This window comes from Rhinolophus sinicus, linkage group LG05, assembly GCF_036562045.2.
Source record: "Rhinolophus sinicus isolate RSC01 linkage group LG05, ASM3656204v1, whole genome shotgun sequence".
Lineage (NCBI taxonomy): Eukaryota > Metazoa > Chordata > Mammalia > Chiroptera > Rhinolophidae > Rhinolophus > Rhinolophus sinicus.
Window position 1 is genome coordinate 68,650,228 of NC_133755.1, and position 18,297 is coordinate 68,668,524.

The following is an 18,297-nucleotide window of genomic DNA, read 5'->3' on the forward strand; positions in this document are numbered from 1 at the left end:
AATGTGTCACATCCACTGTATGAATGTGATCCAGGCTTGGAGTGGCTAAAAGTCATTGTCATCTGGCCACTGATTGGAGCCTGCATGAAATGCTCGGCAGCTCTTTTTTCACAGAGGTGCCCACATCATAAAAACCACTGTGGCTTTGGCACTAGGCAACATCCTTGTTGGGAATTCCAGTGATAAAGTTAAAGATGAGTTAAAGGGTATAAATTATTCCTGGAGGAAGTTTCTTGTGGGTAGACTCATTGTAGGGTCTCAGTGGGGGAAGAACCCACACTGTCATTGTGCCATTATGCTATGGTGATGGCCAGAATCCCTAGTTTTCCTGCCAGCTATTCTCTGAGATCTAAGACTCAGAAACCTCTTTTGGCCAACTTATCCAGGTTTATTTTATTCTAACATAAATACTGCTACAACTGATCTATCCAGTGGTCCAGAGTTCTGTTCTGAGCTTAACAGAAATTCGAACTGAGCCTCAGGTTTATACATACACAAAAGAGGAGCCATCTAGGTCTAACATTTATGGAATACACTCTCTCCAGGTTAGTAGGCACACTGAAGATAACAAATTAGCATTTCAGACAAAGGTTTATTTATGTTTCTTACATGTAAATCAATCATAACAAAGTGGACAACCAAAACAAATTTTCTGTATATAGGAGGCTGATGGTAATTAAACAATTGAACTCAGAGGAATACAATGAGAAAGGAGTATTATCTTCCCACCATGTTTTCTAAATAAGGTGACAATATGTTCTGGTTCCTTGTTTACACCCATTGTCCAACTATAACTTTTATAGTCCAAGTGAATTTCTCACTCTGGTAATGTGCTCTAGTTTGGATAATGGTCACCCTCCCTCTAACATACAGTGTAGACAGAGTACTCCTACTCACCCTGGATGATATCCAGGCAGATCTCACAGCTTTCCTGGTCACTTCTGGGTTTTAATATCTATATTTACTATCTATGTTATTTTCAGATCACATTGATAGGTAAGGTTAAGTAAGCATATGTACCCTATCTCTCCCAGTCATTACAGCTATAAAACCTGGACAAAATGCATAGAAAAATAGTATAAGGATTCTTAAAAGTAAATGGAAGCAAGAAGATTAGACAAAACAGGAATTCAAAGTTCCATGGTTTTATTTTCCTCCAATATCCCCTGGCTTAGACCCACTGTAGTCACCCAGAAGTGGACATGAATGAGAACAGAAGAAGTTCCAGAAGAAACCCTCTAATTCTTCCTTGAAAACTGGGGAAAATGTTTTCTAACATTCCCATAGTTTTTCCTTTCTATGTCCTTTCACACCCAGTTCCTATGTAATTCTATGATGATGACAGTGGCACCGACAAAAGCAGCAGCAAAGGGGGCGCCCAAGTGCCTACATCTCTGAGGAAGGGGGATTGCTCACTGTAATACAGGAACTATGGTCCCCAAAAGGCATGACAAATCTTTATTCATGTTTTTTCTTTGCTGTTACCATTTGTCTGTAGAGAAGGAAGCAATTGCAGGAAGTACACTTCAGAGTGGGGTATATAAAACATTTTGTTAAAATATGATAAGCAGATTAAAATGGAATAACAACAATGTTCAAATAAACCAAAAGAAGGAAGAAAAAGGAAAACAGAACCAAAAAATTAAGGAAATCAATAATAAAATAGTAGGTATAAATCCAAACATATCAATAACCATATTAAATGTAAAATGTGTAACCATTAATAATTGAAAGACCAAGATTATTAGAATGAATTTTTAAAAAGTGATCCAACTATATTGCAACTACAATAAACACATTTCAAATATAATGATATGGATAGGTTAAAAGTAAAGGTTTAGATTAAAATGTATTATGTGAATATTAATTAAAGGAAAGTTAGAATGCCTATATTAACATCAGCTTAAGAAGACTTCAGAGCACAGAAAATTACCAGGGAGGAAAGCCAATATCCCATTATGACAAAAGGATACATTTGCCAAGGAGGCATAACAACCTTAAATGTGTATGTACTAATCAACAGAGCTTAAAAACATATGAAGTAAAAACTGTCAGAACTAAAAGAAGAAATAGACAAATGCACACTTATAGTTAGAAACTAGTATTCTTCTTTCAGATATTGATAAAATTAGTAAACAGAAAATCAGCAAAGATATAGAAGAACTGAATAATACCACTTAATTGGTAATTGTGAGATTTACTTGAGAATTATAGAACACTCCACCCAACAACTGCAGAATATACATGCTTTTGATGTGCATATAGAATATTTTCTAAGATAAGTCATATCCTAAGTCATAAAACAAACATTAACAAAATAAGACGATTATACAAAATATGTTCTCTATTTATAATGGATTTAGACTAGAAATTAATAACAGAAAGATGACAGAAACATTTCAAAACACTTGGGAAATTAAACAGCACATTTCTAAATAATCCCTGGGTGAAAGAGGAAGTCTCAAGGGAAATTATGTAATATTTGGAACTGAATGAAAATGAAAATGCAACATATCAAAATTTGCAGGATGAGGCTAAAGCCATACTTAAGAGGAAATTTAGCATTAAGTGCTTATATTAGAAAAGGAAAATAAATTAGTAATCAAACTCCCACTTTGTTAAGTAGAAGGAAGGAAATAAAGATAAGAACAGAAATTGGTTATACTGAACACAGAAAAAAAATGAGGAAATTGATAACAAAAGCTTGTTTTTTTAAAAGATCAGTAAAATTGATGAATCTCTACCAAGAAAGATCAAGAAACAAAAGAGGAAAGACAGATTACCAGTATCAGGAATGAAAAAAAGTAACACTACAGATCCTGCACATCTTACAAGGATAATAAGGGAATACTATGGATTACTATATGGACACATATTTGATAACCTAAGTAAAATAAACACATTCTCAAAAGCCCATGAGATATCAAAGTACACCCCAGATAAAACAGATAACCTGAACTGTGCATAACTAATAAGGAAATCAAATTCTTAGTTTAAAATTTCCAAAAAAGATATCTCCAGACCCAGATATTTTCACTGCTTAATTCTACCAAACCTTTCAAGAAAAAACAATATTAATTTCACAAAATTTCTTCCCAAAAATAGAAGATGAGGGAACATTTCCAAAGTTATTTTATGTGACCAGAATTTTTCTAATACCAAAACCAAAGTATAAAAAATGAAAACTACAGACATTCTTCATAAACATTGGCACGAAAATATTCAAGAAAATATTAGCAAATAGAATCCAGCAATATAGAAATATAATATACCATAAACAAGTGGAGTTTATCCTAGGTATGCAAGGCAGGTTTAACATTCAAATTTTTTTTCAATGTAATAGTTCATATTAACAGTCTAAAGAAGAAAATCCACATGATCATATCAACTGATTCCAAAAGGCATTTGACAAAATTTTCCATCCATTCATCATAAAAACTCTCAATAAACTAAGAATAGAAAGAAACTTACCGCGATTAAGGGATCTACAACAAAACTACAGCTAAAATTATATAGATGGTGAGAGATTATATGATTCCCCCTATTAAAGTTTGTACTAAAAGTCTTCATCAGTGCAATAAAGCAAGAAAAATAAAATGCTTGCAGTTTGAAAGGAAGAAATAAAACAGTCCTTATTCGTGACACATGATTTTCTACGTAGAAAATCCAAGAAAGTACAAACAAAATTTCTAGGACTAATAAATAACTAGCAAGATTTAAAGATACAAGATTAACACAAAAACAGCAAACATATCTCTGTCTCTAGCAGTAAATAGTTCAAAGCCAAAACTTGAAAAGTACTTCTATTTACAATAATTCCAAACCAACAACAAAAAAGAATTACTTAGGTGTAAATCAACGGAAGATGTAGTTGTTCTGTATGCTGAAATCTACAAAATAATTATGAAAGAAGTAAAATAATGATTAAATAAATGGAACTGCATAGCATGTTTATTGACATGAAGATGCAACATAGTCTCATATCAACAATTCTTCACAAATTTATTTAGAAGTTTCATACAGTTCCAATCAATATTCAAGCAGGGATTTTGTAGCGACAGGCAAACTGATTCTAAAACTTATATGGAAAAACAAATGACTTAGAAATACCAAAACAACTTGAAAAAGTAAATAAAGTTGGAGCAGTTACGCTACTTAATTCTATAAATGAATAAGATTTACAAAAATCAAGACTGTGTGATAACACAGGCAAAGTGATAGATCAATGAAACAGAGTCAAGAGTGCAAAAACACACCAACACAAATGTAACCTGTTGATTCTTGATAAAGTTTCAAAGAGAATTCAGTGAAGAATGGATAGTTTTAAATAAATGGTGTTGGAACAATTGGAAATAAGATGAACTTGTGCCTTATACAAATATTAACTCAAAATAGACAGCTATAGATCTAAATGAAAACTTAAACCTATAAAACTTTTAGAAGAAAGCATGACCTGAGATTAGGCAGAGTTCTTAGACATGACACCAAACGCGTGATCTATAAGAAAAAGGATTGATAAATTGGATTTTGACAAAATTAAAATCTTTTCTTCTGAGAAATACTTTTAAAAGAATGATAAAATAAGCTTTAAACTTTAGAAAATATTTGAAAATCACATATTCAGCAAATGTAATGACCTCTCTAAATACAATAATAAAAAGCTACCCAATTTTAAAGAGTGAAACACTTGAATAGACAATTCACTGAATACGATATACAGATGGCAAATAACTACATGAAAAAACAGTGCAATATCATTATCTATTAGGAAAAATGCAAATTAAAACTACAAACTACAGTGTCCAAAAAACAAACAAAAAAATAAATCTGACAGTACTAAATGCAGATGATAATGTGGAGCAACTGGAACTCTCATGAACTGATGGGAGTGCAAAATGGTCCAGCCATCTGCAAAACAGCTCAGCAATTCCTTAGAAAGTGAAATACCCACTTGCTGTGTACCCTAGAAATGTCATTCCTAGATGCCCAGCTCAGAGAAATGAAAACTTATGTTTACACACACACAAAACCTGTACCTGAATGTTTATAGCAGCTCTATTCATAATCGTAAATACCCGGAAACAACTCAATGACTTTCAACCAGTGTATATCAGTTTAGGTCCAATCAAGAGACAGAAACCACACAGGTTTAACAGAGAAATTTTAGTGTAAATAATTATTTGGCTATGAGGGAGTGAATATAAATAGGTAAATAGAACTTCAAAGAGTATCTTCAGGCTGGAGGAGAGTGGGAAGAGACACTTGGAAGGATGCCCTCCCCAGTCTGGGCTCCAGACGTGGTTGGAGAAGGTGTGGCGCTGCCCACTGAAAGTTCTCCTGGTTGTCTGCACCAGAGCTAGTCCACGGCTGCTGGAAAGCAGCAAGCAGACCACCAGAACATGACAAACCGTGAGTGGTGGAAAGACTTGCCGCATGAATTAGGGCATGACTACGGGTATGACGTCTGGAGTACATGGCATCCATGTTATGAGCGCTTTGGGGAACAATGCTTTGGTGTGCAGGTGTGGGGGAGGGGGAAGGGAACATGTGGAGTGCCACCATGGGCAGGACGCTTGGAGTGCACAGTGTCCATGTGGCGAGGACTGGCTCAGAACAGGACTGCGAGGTTGCTGAGAGACTGCTTCCTCAGCGTGCACGGCTGGAAAGGGCACCAAGAGATGTCTTTATGTACCCATGCTGCTGACTGATGCTGACCATGTTCCTGACTAATGGAGCAGCAGGAACAAGAAAAAACCCAAAATGCAACAGCTAGAACCAGAGAGCGCAATGCCCCTCCAGCTCCCTCTGCTGGTGGTGCTTCTTAACACTGTGCTCGCTGTGAAGGAGGTATGCTTCAAAAATCCAGTCCGTTGTGTGAAGAAGTTACTGAACAGTGAATTCTGGGCTGAGGATAAGTGGCACAGGCCAAGCTGTGCGTGCAAAACATTAAATACTTCTCAGCAATAAAAAAGAAATCACTACAGAGATGAACAACTTGGAGGAATCTCAAAGCATTATGTTGAATGCAAAAGACTAATCTCAAATGGTTACATTTTTCCACTTCTATGACATTTTCCAAAAAAAGGGAAAACTGTGGCAGAGGAGAGATCTGTGGTTTCCAGGGGTTAGGGATGGAGGAGGGATTGACAAACGAGCGCACAAAGGGAGAGCACTAAGAAAGTAACCTCATTGTCTTGTTGGTTATGTGAATCAATATATGTGTTAAAATTCATCCAGCTGTACACCCAAAATGGCCAATTTTTATTATATATTAATTTAAAAATAAAAATTTAAAAAGTCCAGCCCAATCTACTATCAAAACTTTAGTCTCTAATTCAGTTGAAACTTCTCCTCTTACCCTAGTGGGAGCCCAACCTGTGATTCTGCACACTAACAATACAACAGGTCAGTGTGGTCTACTTTCTTCTCCTGTCCTGCTTCTTCCTGTCTGTTTCTGCCATTTTCTTTATTGCATTTAGAGGGAGGAGGGACTAGCAGTGAAGTAAGGCAGGTCTTTTAACTCAGATGGAACTCTATGAAATTATCTCTTAATGGTGGAATGTCTTTTCTTCCACCTGATGCCAACACTCCTTCTGTTTGAGGCATTCTGGTGGGTCGTTTGGACGACCTCCCACCCAACCCCTGCTCCTGGTGTACTTCATGCAGGTGATGCCTTCCCTGGATGCCCCTCATTTCCTGCCCATGCAGTAAAGCCCCTGATGGTCAATTCTTTCAATGTGATTCATCTGACTCATGGCGACTCAGGTGGCCACTTTCCTCACCACTGTGTCCCTTGTTCCTCCTTGCTCTCCCTGCTTTCCCATTGTCATGGCGCTAGCTGATCTCCCAGTGATCCCTTGCTAAGGTTCAGGCACAAGTGTGATCTTTGAATCCCAAATTTAAAATATTGAACACTCTGAAGATTTTATTTTTTTGCACTTCAACTTCCCAATCCCATGGGAATGATAAATCTTCAGCTCTGTAAACCTTCAGTCAGGGGGTGAAACATCTGTCTTCCAGCTGGCAGACAGGCCTATCTCTGAGTTGTTCTCACTGGTGATGGGCCGGAGTGCCTCTTATATAGGTTGCTAAGGGATGTGATTTGGCAGTTAGGTTACCCTTAGCAAGACCTGCAGGGGTTTTGTCTAACACCTCTGTTTGGACTAAGGGCACTTATCTCTCACAGTCCTAAAATTTGTGACCTCTGCCAAAATTCAGAATCAATTAGAAAAACCCCATTTAACATCGTGATGGACTTACTCCCAGGTAAATTTCTGTGCCCTCTTAAAAACCAACTACGTAAAGGGAAGTTTCTGACCAGAATTTTGCACATTTATAGCTCACATACTGGCTATTCTTACCTTTCTAATCTGGCTTATTTCATGTCTAGGAGTTTTTCACAAGCCTCTACAGCTGTAACTAAGGTTTTTGGATAGGTTGAACTTATATGCAGGAAATGGCTTCATTCATCCCCCTTCATTGCCTCACCACATTCTCTAGGGTGTCTTTCATTTCACCTGAGTGGATCCCATGGGAAAATATTTACAAATCAACCATTCAACGACGGTTGGATGAGCACTCATGCAACAATACGTTCAGTCTAATTAGAGCTTACTGTACCGGTGTGGTAGAGACAATGTTATGTGTTCACCAAAATCATTTCATCTTTCTGAGCACACAGGAGGGCTATTTTTCCCAGCTTCTTTTGTAGTCAGTTGGGGGACATGTGACAGTTTTTTTCCAGAAGGTGAATGGAAGTGATATGTGATTTCTAGACTAAGGCAATTAAGTGCAGGTACACTTCCATACTCTCTCCCCCTGTCACTGTGACCTTGGAAGCCACATGGTTGCAATGGCATTGCTGTGTGATAAAGAAGGGCTTCATGACTAATATAAGACAGAAGACTTACCTGTTATTCTTAATATCTCAGAGTACTCTGAGGGTTTTGCCATCTGAAATTGTTTTTCAAAGTTAAAGAAAATTATACTGGAACAATTTTCTTTTGGTGGGGGAGTCCTGATTTCCCTCTGTGTTCTTCTGTCTCATTTTCCCCCTATGCTTTCTCCCTTTTGCCTTTTTATTCTGGAGTATGTGCCTGTGGAAGAGTAGTTCAGTTAATAATTGTTAAATTGAACGAGTTCTGGGGCTCTACATTATGAACTGCCACATAAGTGAAGATCCTGATGAAGAAATCCATCCCTTCTACCCCTAGACTAACACAAAGGTATTTACAACTTATTCCAGCAGGGGCTCTTCCCCACATTTCCCCAAGCCTTTATGTCTTACTTCTCTTAAAACTAACTAAATTCCTCTTCTCTTTTGTTGGGTAAATACAATACAGATGTTTTTCAAAAGGGATAGAAGACACTAGGATCACATAATTTAGCATATTTCTTAGTAAAAAGGGATGCAGTATGAGTACGCGGATATGGGTACCTAATTCATTGCAAGTGGGCTTAATTGGTGTGAGAAGATCACATACATCCACCCTACATTCTCAGTCTCCTTCCCCCACCACACACACACACACACACACACACACACACACACAGTGTGTGAACGCAGATGGACACTAAACGCAATGGAATGCAGTTGGCTGTCATAGAAGGAGCACATGCAATGTATCTTGTGGCTGATTCCCCCGGCTTTTTAGTTTCCTATTGATCCCAGAGTCAGTCACTTACTCCATTCAATGTGTTTCCTGCCAGAGTTGACAAAATAGCCCCATTTTTGGTACCCTACTTGTCTTGATCCTCAGAGCTTGTTCTACTATTCTATATAAAATTGCTCTAACAGTGACTTCTGCTTAAGGGATTTAAAAACCTAGTGTGCTCTTTGTTCTTGGATCAAATTCAACATTGGTTTGGTCATACCCCTGATTGGGGAGAAGGTAGAGACAATGTCTGGGCCCTGAATTTCACCTTTGCCCCTACTTTCTTGTGTCCCAGGATTCCTTTTTTTTTTAACCTCACAGAGAACATTCTGAGTTTGACTAAAATCTATCTTACCTGAGTGGTAGTAATAATGACTTTAGGCTAAGAATCATGTCTACGTATTCATTTGCCTACAATAAGACATGATCCCAAATGGGTTGAAGACTTAAACATAAGACCTGAAACCATAAAACTCCTAGAAAAAAAACATAGATAGTAAGCTTGACATCAGTCTCGATGATAATTTTTTTGGATTTGACACCAAAAGAAACGACAACAAAAGCAAAAATAAACAAGTGAGACTACATCAAACTAGAAAGTTTCTGTACAGCAAAGGAAACCATCAACACAATAAAAAGACAATCTAATGAGTGAGAGAAAATATTTGTACATCATATACCTGATAAAGGGTTAATATAAGAAATATATAAAGAACTCATACAACTCAGTAGCAAAAACAACAATTTGACAAAAATATGGGCAGAGGATTTGAATAGACATTTTTCCAAAGAAGACATACAAATGGCCAACAGGTACATGAAAAGGTACTCAACATCACTAATCATCAGGGAACTGCAAATCAAAACCACAAAGAGATATTACCTCATATCTGTTATTATAGAATGTGGCTATTATCATCAACAACAAAAAAGAATAGAAAAGAAATAACAAGTGTTGGTGATGATGTGGAGAAAAGGGAACATTTGGGCACTGTTGGTAGGATTGTAAATTGGTGTAGCCCCTATGAAAAATAGTGTGAAGTTTCCTAAAAACAAAAATTGATCCAGCAATTCCACTTCTAGGTATTTATCTAAAGGGAAGGAAAACACTAATTTGAAAGATATATGCATCCCCGTGAACATTGCAACATTATTTACAATAGCCAAGATATGGAAGCAACCTAAGTGTTCATCAATAGATGAACCTACATGGACACACACACACACACACAAAATGGAATATTATTCATATTATTCAGTCATTTGAAAAGAAGGAAAGAGGTTCAAGATGGTGGAGTACATAAACACTGTGCCTGCTTCCTTCCATGAACACATTAAAATTACAACTAAATTATAGAGCCTATAATTTAGCCTGGAGAACCATCTGAAGCCTAACTGAACAGAAGTTTTATAACTTAGGGTGTAAAGAAGAAGCCACGTTGAGACTGATAGCAGGGCCAGAGACATGAAACAGGCAGTCCCAAACCTCCGTGTGGTGGTTGAGAATCAGGAGTGGTATCTCAGTTGTGGAGGTTCCCCACCAGAGGAGTGAGTGTCCCCAGCCCCACACCAGGCTCACGAGCTCAGAGTACTGGTGCCGGGAAGAGGAGTCCCCACAACATCTGGCTGTGAAAAACAGTGGGGATTCCGACCATCTAGGTAGGATAGAAGGCTTCAGGAAACCCAGACGTCCTCTTAAAGGGACTGTGCACAAACCACTCACTCACAGGTACTCACCCTGGGTCTGGCAGAGGGGTGGTGACTTGGGGGGTGTCAAAAGCATATGGGGGTGCTGACTGAGGTGTATGGCTTCAGAGCAAGGGCTGGTGGACAGTCGCCATTTTTCCCTATGAGGAGGCCTCCTCCTGTGCATCTGGCAGGCAGGCAGGTGCCATCTTTCCTATGTTGAGCCTGCCCCCACAGGCCAAATCTGAATCTGATTGGTCTGGTGAACTCCCCTCCCAATGCCGGAAGCACTTTCTCACAAGCAGACAGCCCCACCCACATTGCACTCTTTATGGAAAACTATCCAAGTCCTCCGGCCCAATGTGGGTGGCGACTGGCCTCAGTGTCCTCTGAGACTATTGCTGAGTAGCTCCAGGCTCAGCATTGGCACCAAAACAGAGTGTAACTAATGTGGTGACCACAAATCTTATCACTCTAATGACTCCCTGAGACCCACCCAACTCAAATACTGCACCAGGCTTTATCAGCGTCTGAACCTTAAGGGAGCCAACAGGTGGCAGCAGACCTCAGGGTGCCCTGGCTTTTTGTGGAGCTAACCCAGGCCTGGTACTGGTGGCAGCCATCCTTGGTTCACAGCGTGGCCTCTCCTATGTGCCTCCAACTTTAGCACAGGCAGCAAAAAACCACATATCACTTTGTAGCTCCTACCATGTAGTCCCTAGCTGGTCACAAGCAGTGGGTGAACTGGGTCTACACTGGAGCCTCTCCCAAGAGACCCCAGGACCAACATACTTGGAGTTTGGCTTCAGATCACAGCAGAGCACGGCCCAATTAGCCCCACAATTAGCACACACGAAGGGTGGTCTCGACAGGCACCAGAGCCTACTGGGATGAATCCCACTTAGTGGGATAAGTCCCCCAAACAGTAGCCTGTAAGCTATGGAGGTGGCCAAACCCCATAGCCAATTTGCCTGAGGGCCAATTCCACACACTGACATGCCAATAGCAATCAAAACTCAAATATAACAGGGAGGCACACACAACCCACACAAAGGACACTCCTGGAGCATTCAGCATAGGCGACCAGGAAGACTGCCAGGGCCCCATAGGGCACCTACTCCATAAAGCCACCCAGACTAGACTGGGAGACATAACAGGTCTACCTAATACTTAGAAATAAACACAGAGAGGCAGCCAAAATGAGGAAACAAAGAAATATGTCCCAAATGAAAGAACAGGAGAAAACTCCAGAAAAAGAACTAAATGAAATGGAGCAAACAACCTGCCAAAGACAGAGTTAAAACAATGCTTATAAGGATGCTCAAGAAAAATAGTAAGAACTTCAACAGAGAGATAGTAAGCATAAAAAAACCCACATAGAAATCATAAAAAAAGAACTTGTCAAAAGTGAAGAATATAATAACTGAAATGAAAAATGCACTAGAAGGCATCACCATCAGACTAGATGAAGTAAAATGAATCAGTGATTTGGAAGACAAGATAGAAAAACCACCCAATTGGAACAGCAAAAAGACTCCAAAAATATGAGGATAGTTTAAGCGACGTCTGGTACAACATCAAGCCTAACAACATTCGCCTCAGAGAGGTATCAGAAGGAGAAGAGAGAGAGAGCAAGGGATTGAGAAATTATTTGAAGAATTAATGACTGAAAATTTTCTTAACCTGGTGAAGGAAATAAACATAAAAGTCCAGGAAATGCAGAGAGTCCCAAAAAAGATGAACCCAAACAGGCCCTCACAAAACACATTATAATTAAAATGGCAATGGTTAAAGACAAAGAGAGAGTCCTAAAAGCAGCAAGAGAAAAGCAACTAGTAACTTATAAGGGAGCCCCCATAAAATAGTCAGCTGATTTCTGAGCAGAAACTTTGCAGGTCAGAAGGGATTGGCACAAAATATTTGACATGATGAAAAGCAAGGACCTACAACCAAGGATGCTCTACATAGCAAAGCTATCATTTAAAATTGAAGGACAGATAAGGAGCTTCCCAGATAAGAAAAAGCTAAAGGAGTTCATCACTACTAAACTAGTATTACAAGCAATCTTAGAAGGACTTCTTTAAGATGGAAAAAAAAAGGATAAAAAATATGAATAATAAAATGGCAATAACTACATATCTTTCAACAATTACTTTCAATTGTAAATGGATTAAATGCTCCAATCAAAAGACATAGGAGGGCTGAATGGATAAGAAACCAAAACCCTTCAAAAGACTCAATTCAAATTGAAAGACACACAGAGATGGAAAGTAAAGGAATGGAAAAAATAAGTTAATTAATTAATTAATTAATTAATATAAATAAACACTAAAATAAATTTCAACAAGATAGGGTAGCAATAGTTATTCCAGACAAAATAGACTTCAAAACAAAGCTATAACAAGAGACTAAGAAGAACCCAGTAATCTTATTTCTGGGTATTTATCCAAAGAAGCCCAAAATGCTACTTCAAGGGGACCTGTGCATCCATATGTTCATAGCAGCATTGTTTACAATGGCTAAAATGTGAATGCTGTCGTCCTCAATGGAAGAATAGATAAAGAGGAGGTGATACATATATACAATACACTATTGTTTGCCCATGGAAAGGAATGGGTTCTTGCCATCTGCAGTGGCATGGATGGACCTGGAAGGTATTGTGCTGAGTGGTGTCAGACAGAGAAAGACAGATGCAATGTATTTCACATATATATGGAAACTAAAGAACAAAATAAACAAAACAAAACAGAAACAAACTCAGGGATACAGAAGACATTTTGATGATTGCCAGATGGGTGGGAAGTTGGGGTGTGGGTTAAAAATGGAGAAAGGATTAAGAAGTACAAATTGGTTGTTGTAAAGTAGTCATGGAGATGTAGGGTATAGCTCAAGGAATATAGTAAGTAATATTGTAATAACTATGCATGGTGTCAGATGGGTTCTAGATTTATTGGGGTGATAGATGGGAGGGGTTGGGGACAGATTGAAAAGGGTGAAGGGATTGAGAAATACAGATTGGTAGTTACAAAATAGTTATGGGGATGTAAAATAAAGCATAGGTAATATAGTCAATAATATAGTAATAATTATGCATAGTGCCAGGTGGGTGCTAGACTAGTCAGGGGGATCACTTCTCAAATTGTATAATATATATATATATATATACATACATATACACACACACACATATACACACAGGGGAATATAGTCAATAATATTGTGCTAGCATGGTATGGTGTCAGATGGTTGCTGGACTTATCATGGTGATCACTTCTTTAGATACATAGATGTTGAATAACTATGGTGTATACCTCAAACTGATATAATATTGTATGTTGGCTATATTTGTAATAAAAATATTTTTTTTTTAAATGAAGGAAATCTTGCCATTTGCAACAACATGGATGGACCTTGAGGGCATTATGCTAAGTGAGATAAGTCAGAAAAGATAAATACCATGTTTCCCCGAAAATAAGACCTAGCTGGACAATCAGCTTTAATGCATCTTTTGGAGCAAAAATTAATATAAGATCTGGTATTATATTATATTATATAATATAAGACTCGCTCCTATATTATATTAAAATAAGACAGGGCCTTATATTAATTTTTGCTCCAAAAGACGCATTAAAGCTGATGGTCCAGCTAGGTCTTATTTTCAGGGAAACATGGTACTGTATAACCTCACTTATATGTGGAATCTAAAACAAACAAACAAAAACACAGACTGATAGACACAGAGTACAGATTGGTGGTTGCCAGAGGTGAGGGATAAGAGCTGGGTGAAATGGGTAGAGGTGGTCAAAAGTTACAAACTTCTTATAAAATAAGTAAGTCCTGGGGATTTATATAGCATAGTAACTATAGTTAATAACATGGTATTGTATATTTGAAAGTTGCTAATAGAGTAATTCTTGAAAACTCTCATCACACACACAAAATATGTAATTATGTGTGGTGATAGACACTAACTAGATTTATTGTGGTGACCATTTCACAAACTATAAAGATATTGAATCATTATGTTGTACACCTGAAACTGATGTAATGTTATTCATCAATTATATATCAAGAGAACCAAAATAAATTTTAAAAAAGACAAAACTTATATAATCCATCCAAGCAGTTTCAATGATCAAAAAGCTGTATCACTGTAAGAGACTTTCTCTTATACTTGAGATGAGTTATTTGGTAAATACCTCAGAAACAGGACCTGTTTTCTAACTCATTATCCTCCCACTTCCAGCCTCACAAATTTTGGGGATCCACACATATTGTGCTACCCTGGACTTCCACATCCATTGTTCACCAATTGTCTCTTATCCACATTGTTTTTCCCTTCAGAAATCTCTCTCATCTGTCTGTCATGGAGGAGAAGAAGTCAACTTGTGAAACAAAGGAAAGCATTGCCTGCTGGTTGTGGGATTCCAGGCCAGTAGATTGTCAGGTAGCTGGGGGTCAGCATGGCTAGCATCCGGTCCATGTTAAAGAGGTAGAAATTTTATCTGGACCCCAACTTCCCTAAAAGACTGGGGGAAAACTAGCTGTGGAGGTTAGGAAACTAACTCTCTCCTTTGAGGCACCCTTGCAGATCGGTTAGCAACAGGAATGCTTGCTGGCCTCTGTTTCAACTGTCACCAGGCTAGTGAGCTACTGGGCGGTTTCTTCAGCTCTGTGGTAAAGGATTCAGGAATGAATGGTCAGTTTCAGTGATTTAATATAGAAGGTCCTTTGGAGAATCTGTCCAGCATTTCATCAAAAATCCTCCTTTAGCTGAAGGCTGAGAATCTTGACTGATATATCATTATGGGGTACAAAACTTTGTCTTGTAACAAAGCAACGGATCTCAGAAATCAAGAGCTACCTGAAAGAAAAGCCTTCCAGATGAGGGATATTGACAAATAGATTCTTCTGTGTTAGTCAAGTACCTAAGAAAACTCAGGCTCTGCAGGTAGAGATGGCAAAAAGAACAAGTTCTTCTAGAGGTAGCAACTAACTACATCACAGGAAGTCAGGAGCTAGGCAGGCAGTGGCAAAACACTTCCTGAAGTTTTCTGCTATCAACTGAATTGTATCCCCTCAACAGTCATATGTTGGAGCTCTAACCTCCAATGTGACTATCTTTGGAGATTGGTCTTTAGGAGGTAATTAAGTGTAAGCGGAGTCAAAAGGGTGCGTCCCTGATCTAATAGGATCAGTATCCTCAGAAGAGACACTAGAGATCTCATTCTCTTTCATGTGTGTGTACACAGGAGAAAGGCCATATGAGGACACAGCAAGAGGCGGCCATCTACAAGCCAGAAAGAGAGCTCTTACCATAAACTTAATCACTCAGACCGTTGGTCTTGGACTTCCCAGCCTCCAGAACTGTGGAAATATAAATTTCTCTTGTTCAAGTGACCTGGTATATGGTATTTAGTTCTGGCAGCCCAAGCTGATAAATACAGTTTTCCAACTCAACTAGGCATTTGGTGTTGGAGACAATGTAAAGCCGGCAGGAGCCTTGAAAGCGAACCGATTTACCTGGGTTGAGTCACAGAAAATGGGAGTTGATTCACTGGCATGCAAGTGGGCTCCCTGAGAATGAGTTATGGAAAAAGGTCACAATCCTGCTTTCTCCACATCCATCCACGTTCTCAAAGCCCAATTAGAGGGGAAGGTTGGAAATCTCTGGCCCATGATACCTCCCCACATCTCACTAGCTCATATCTGTCACTTCCATTTAATCAAACTGCCTGAATGTCTACCAGCAAGCTTCTGGGCTAACCAAGCGACCTTTTCCCAATAGCAGCACATATTATCCACCCACTGTAGTGAGAATCAATGTTCCATGAATTCCAATGTCAAAGTCACCCTAAGGGAATAGGAATTTTGTTAAGGAAAGAAAGAAAAGGAAGAGTAATTTCAGAGAGATGAGAACAACAACTGTCCTACTAGACATTCCTAGAACAAGTGACAGCTGTGGAAGAGGGTGGGGTTGTCAGTCCCTGGAAGGGACAGGAAAGAATATGGAAGTTACAGTTGTTAGCTCAGCCACATTAGTCTGGGCTCAACTAGCCTTGTGACTCATTTTCTGAAGCATGGTGACTGGTGATAATGTGGGTAGTTAGAGTAAGATTATATATTTCGTTTTAACCACCAGGCTGTCTTACTTCAGCCACCCAATTCGTTGATTTAGGGTGTGTTGTGGACAAGAAATTGCGTGGGCGTTATGTGAGCACAACGGGATTCTACCAGTATGGCGTTCATAATCTCTTTGAGAGAAAATGAATCTAACACTCCTCCAGTATCCACTAGGTACTAAGCATTTTCCTTTCTGTTACATGTTATGCCGCTTAATCTTAAAAGTATCTTTAAGATGGGTATCATACCATCATCATCGTCTTTGTCGTCGTCATAATCTTCACCTTGATAGATAAAGCTGCAGAGGCTCGGAGATGTTTAACACACACTCAAGATCACAAGCCTTCCAGTTTATCCCTGCTACAAGAGCCCTATTTCCTTATGGAAGTTCTCACGTTAGACTTGTAAGACCATGACATTAACCATAGTCTGGTGTGAAGATCTGTCCCATTCCAAAGCTCACATTCATGCCCACCCCACCCACCGGCACCACCATGGTGCCTAACCTCTCCTCCCTGTATTAGGAAATCTACCGGAGTCGATCACAGCCTTCAGCAAGCCCCTGTCTCTCTACAAACAGCAGAAGACTTTGGGAAGCAGGAACAGAGTTCAACTTTTTTGTCCTGAAAGCAGGGTCAAAGCTTTTGACTTCACTCCAGCTCAGGACTCAGGCTTTCAATTTAGGGGTATGATGTGCCAGAACTCAATCCAAGGCCGTCCAGCTTAATTGCTAGCTATGGGCTTGGAAAGCAAATCATGTTTCTGGACAGCACTGACCAATTCTCTATCACCGCTTTCTTCTTTTTCTTCTTCCTAAAAAAGGAATAGAAATTTGAGCCCAGACAAAGAAACAAGAGCTCAGGGGCAAGCAACAGATACTGGAGTCCCTGAAGTGCTGTGCAAATACTTTCTGATAAAGCCAATTACCACCACATGCTGTGGGACGGGAGGAAAGATGTGCTGATCGTTCGGTTGAAAACTATTCTAGGAGAGAGATGACTCTCCATCATGTGCAGCCACAGAAGAGTCCGTTTTGATCTTGTTTCTTTTTGGAGGTTTTCTAAGACAAAAGTTGCCTTTCGGAAACTGAAGGTAAAAAGGGCAGAAAACCAAACCCTCAAAACTCTGCTTCCAGCTGTGCACAGCTGAAGCCCTGGGTGATAGATTGCCCTGTTGGGTGCACCACCCTCAATTAGTCTCATGAGGGCGGACTGGATATGGTCACTGAAATTATAAGGGACCCACTGGGGACAGGACATCAGCCTTTCCTTCCTACCACTGGACTCTATGAGTAGATGAGTTTCCAAGAGCAGATGACAAGGATCACCAGGGTCCTTGGGACCTGGCATCAAAGAGGGTCAGAGCAGGCCAGGCTTCCACTGCCAGTACCATCATCCGGATAATTAGACCAAAAGCTTCGGATAATTCAGTAGCTTGCTACTGACCTAAAATTCCAGAATAATTCCTTTAAGTCCCTGCTTTGCAAGTGGAAGCTGTTTTTTTTTTGTTTTGTCTTGTTTTTCTTTTCCTTTACATTGCAAATCTCTTTGTCTATGTACAACTATAGGCAGGTAAGTGTCCATCACGTATGGTGCCCCGATGTCTTGTCAATCAATTTTTCCCCAGGAATTCAGTTAACCAATAACTGATATTTGGCTCTTATTACAATATAGGCATCTCAGGAAGAATTTGTTTCCATTAAACTATGAGAATCTAACTAAAGGCGTCTTCTTATCAATTGGCCTGACACTCCCTAAATGCCGGCATCCTCTTGGTTCCAGTCAGGAAATCTGCACAACCCAAAATATGTTCCTGAACCATCATATTCTCTTCC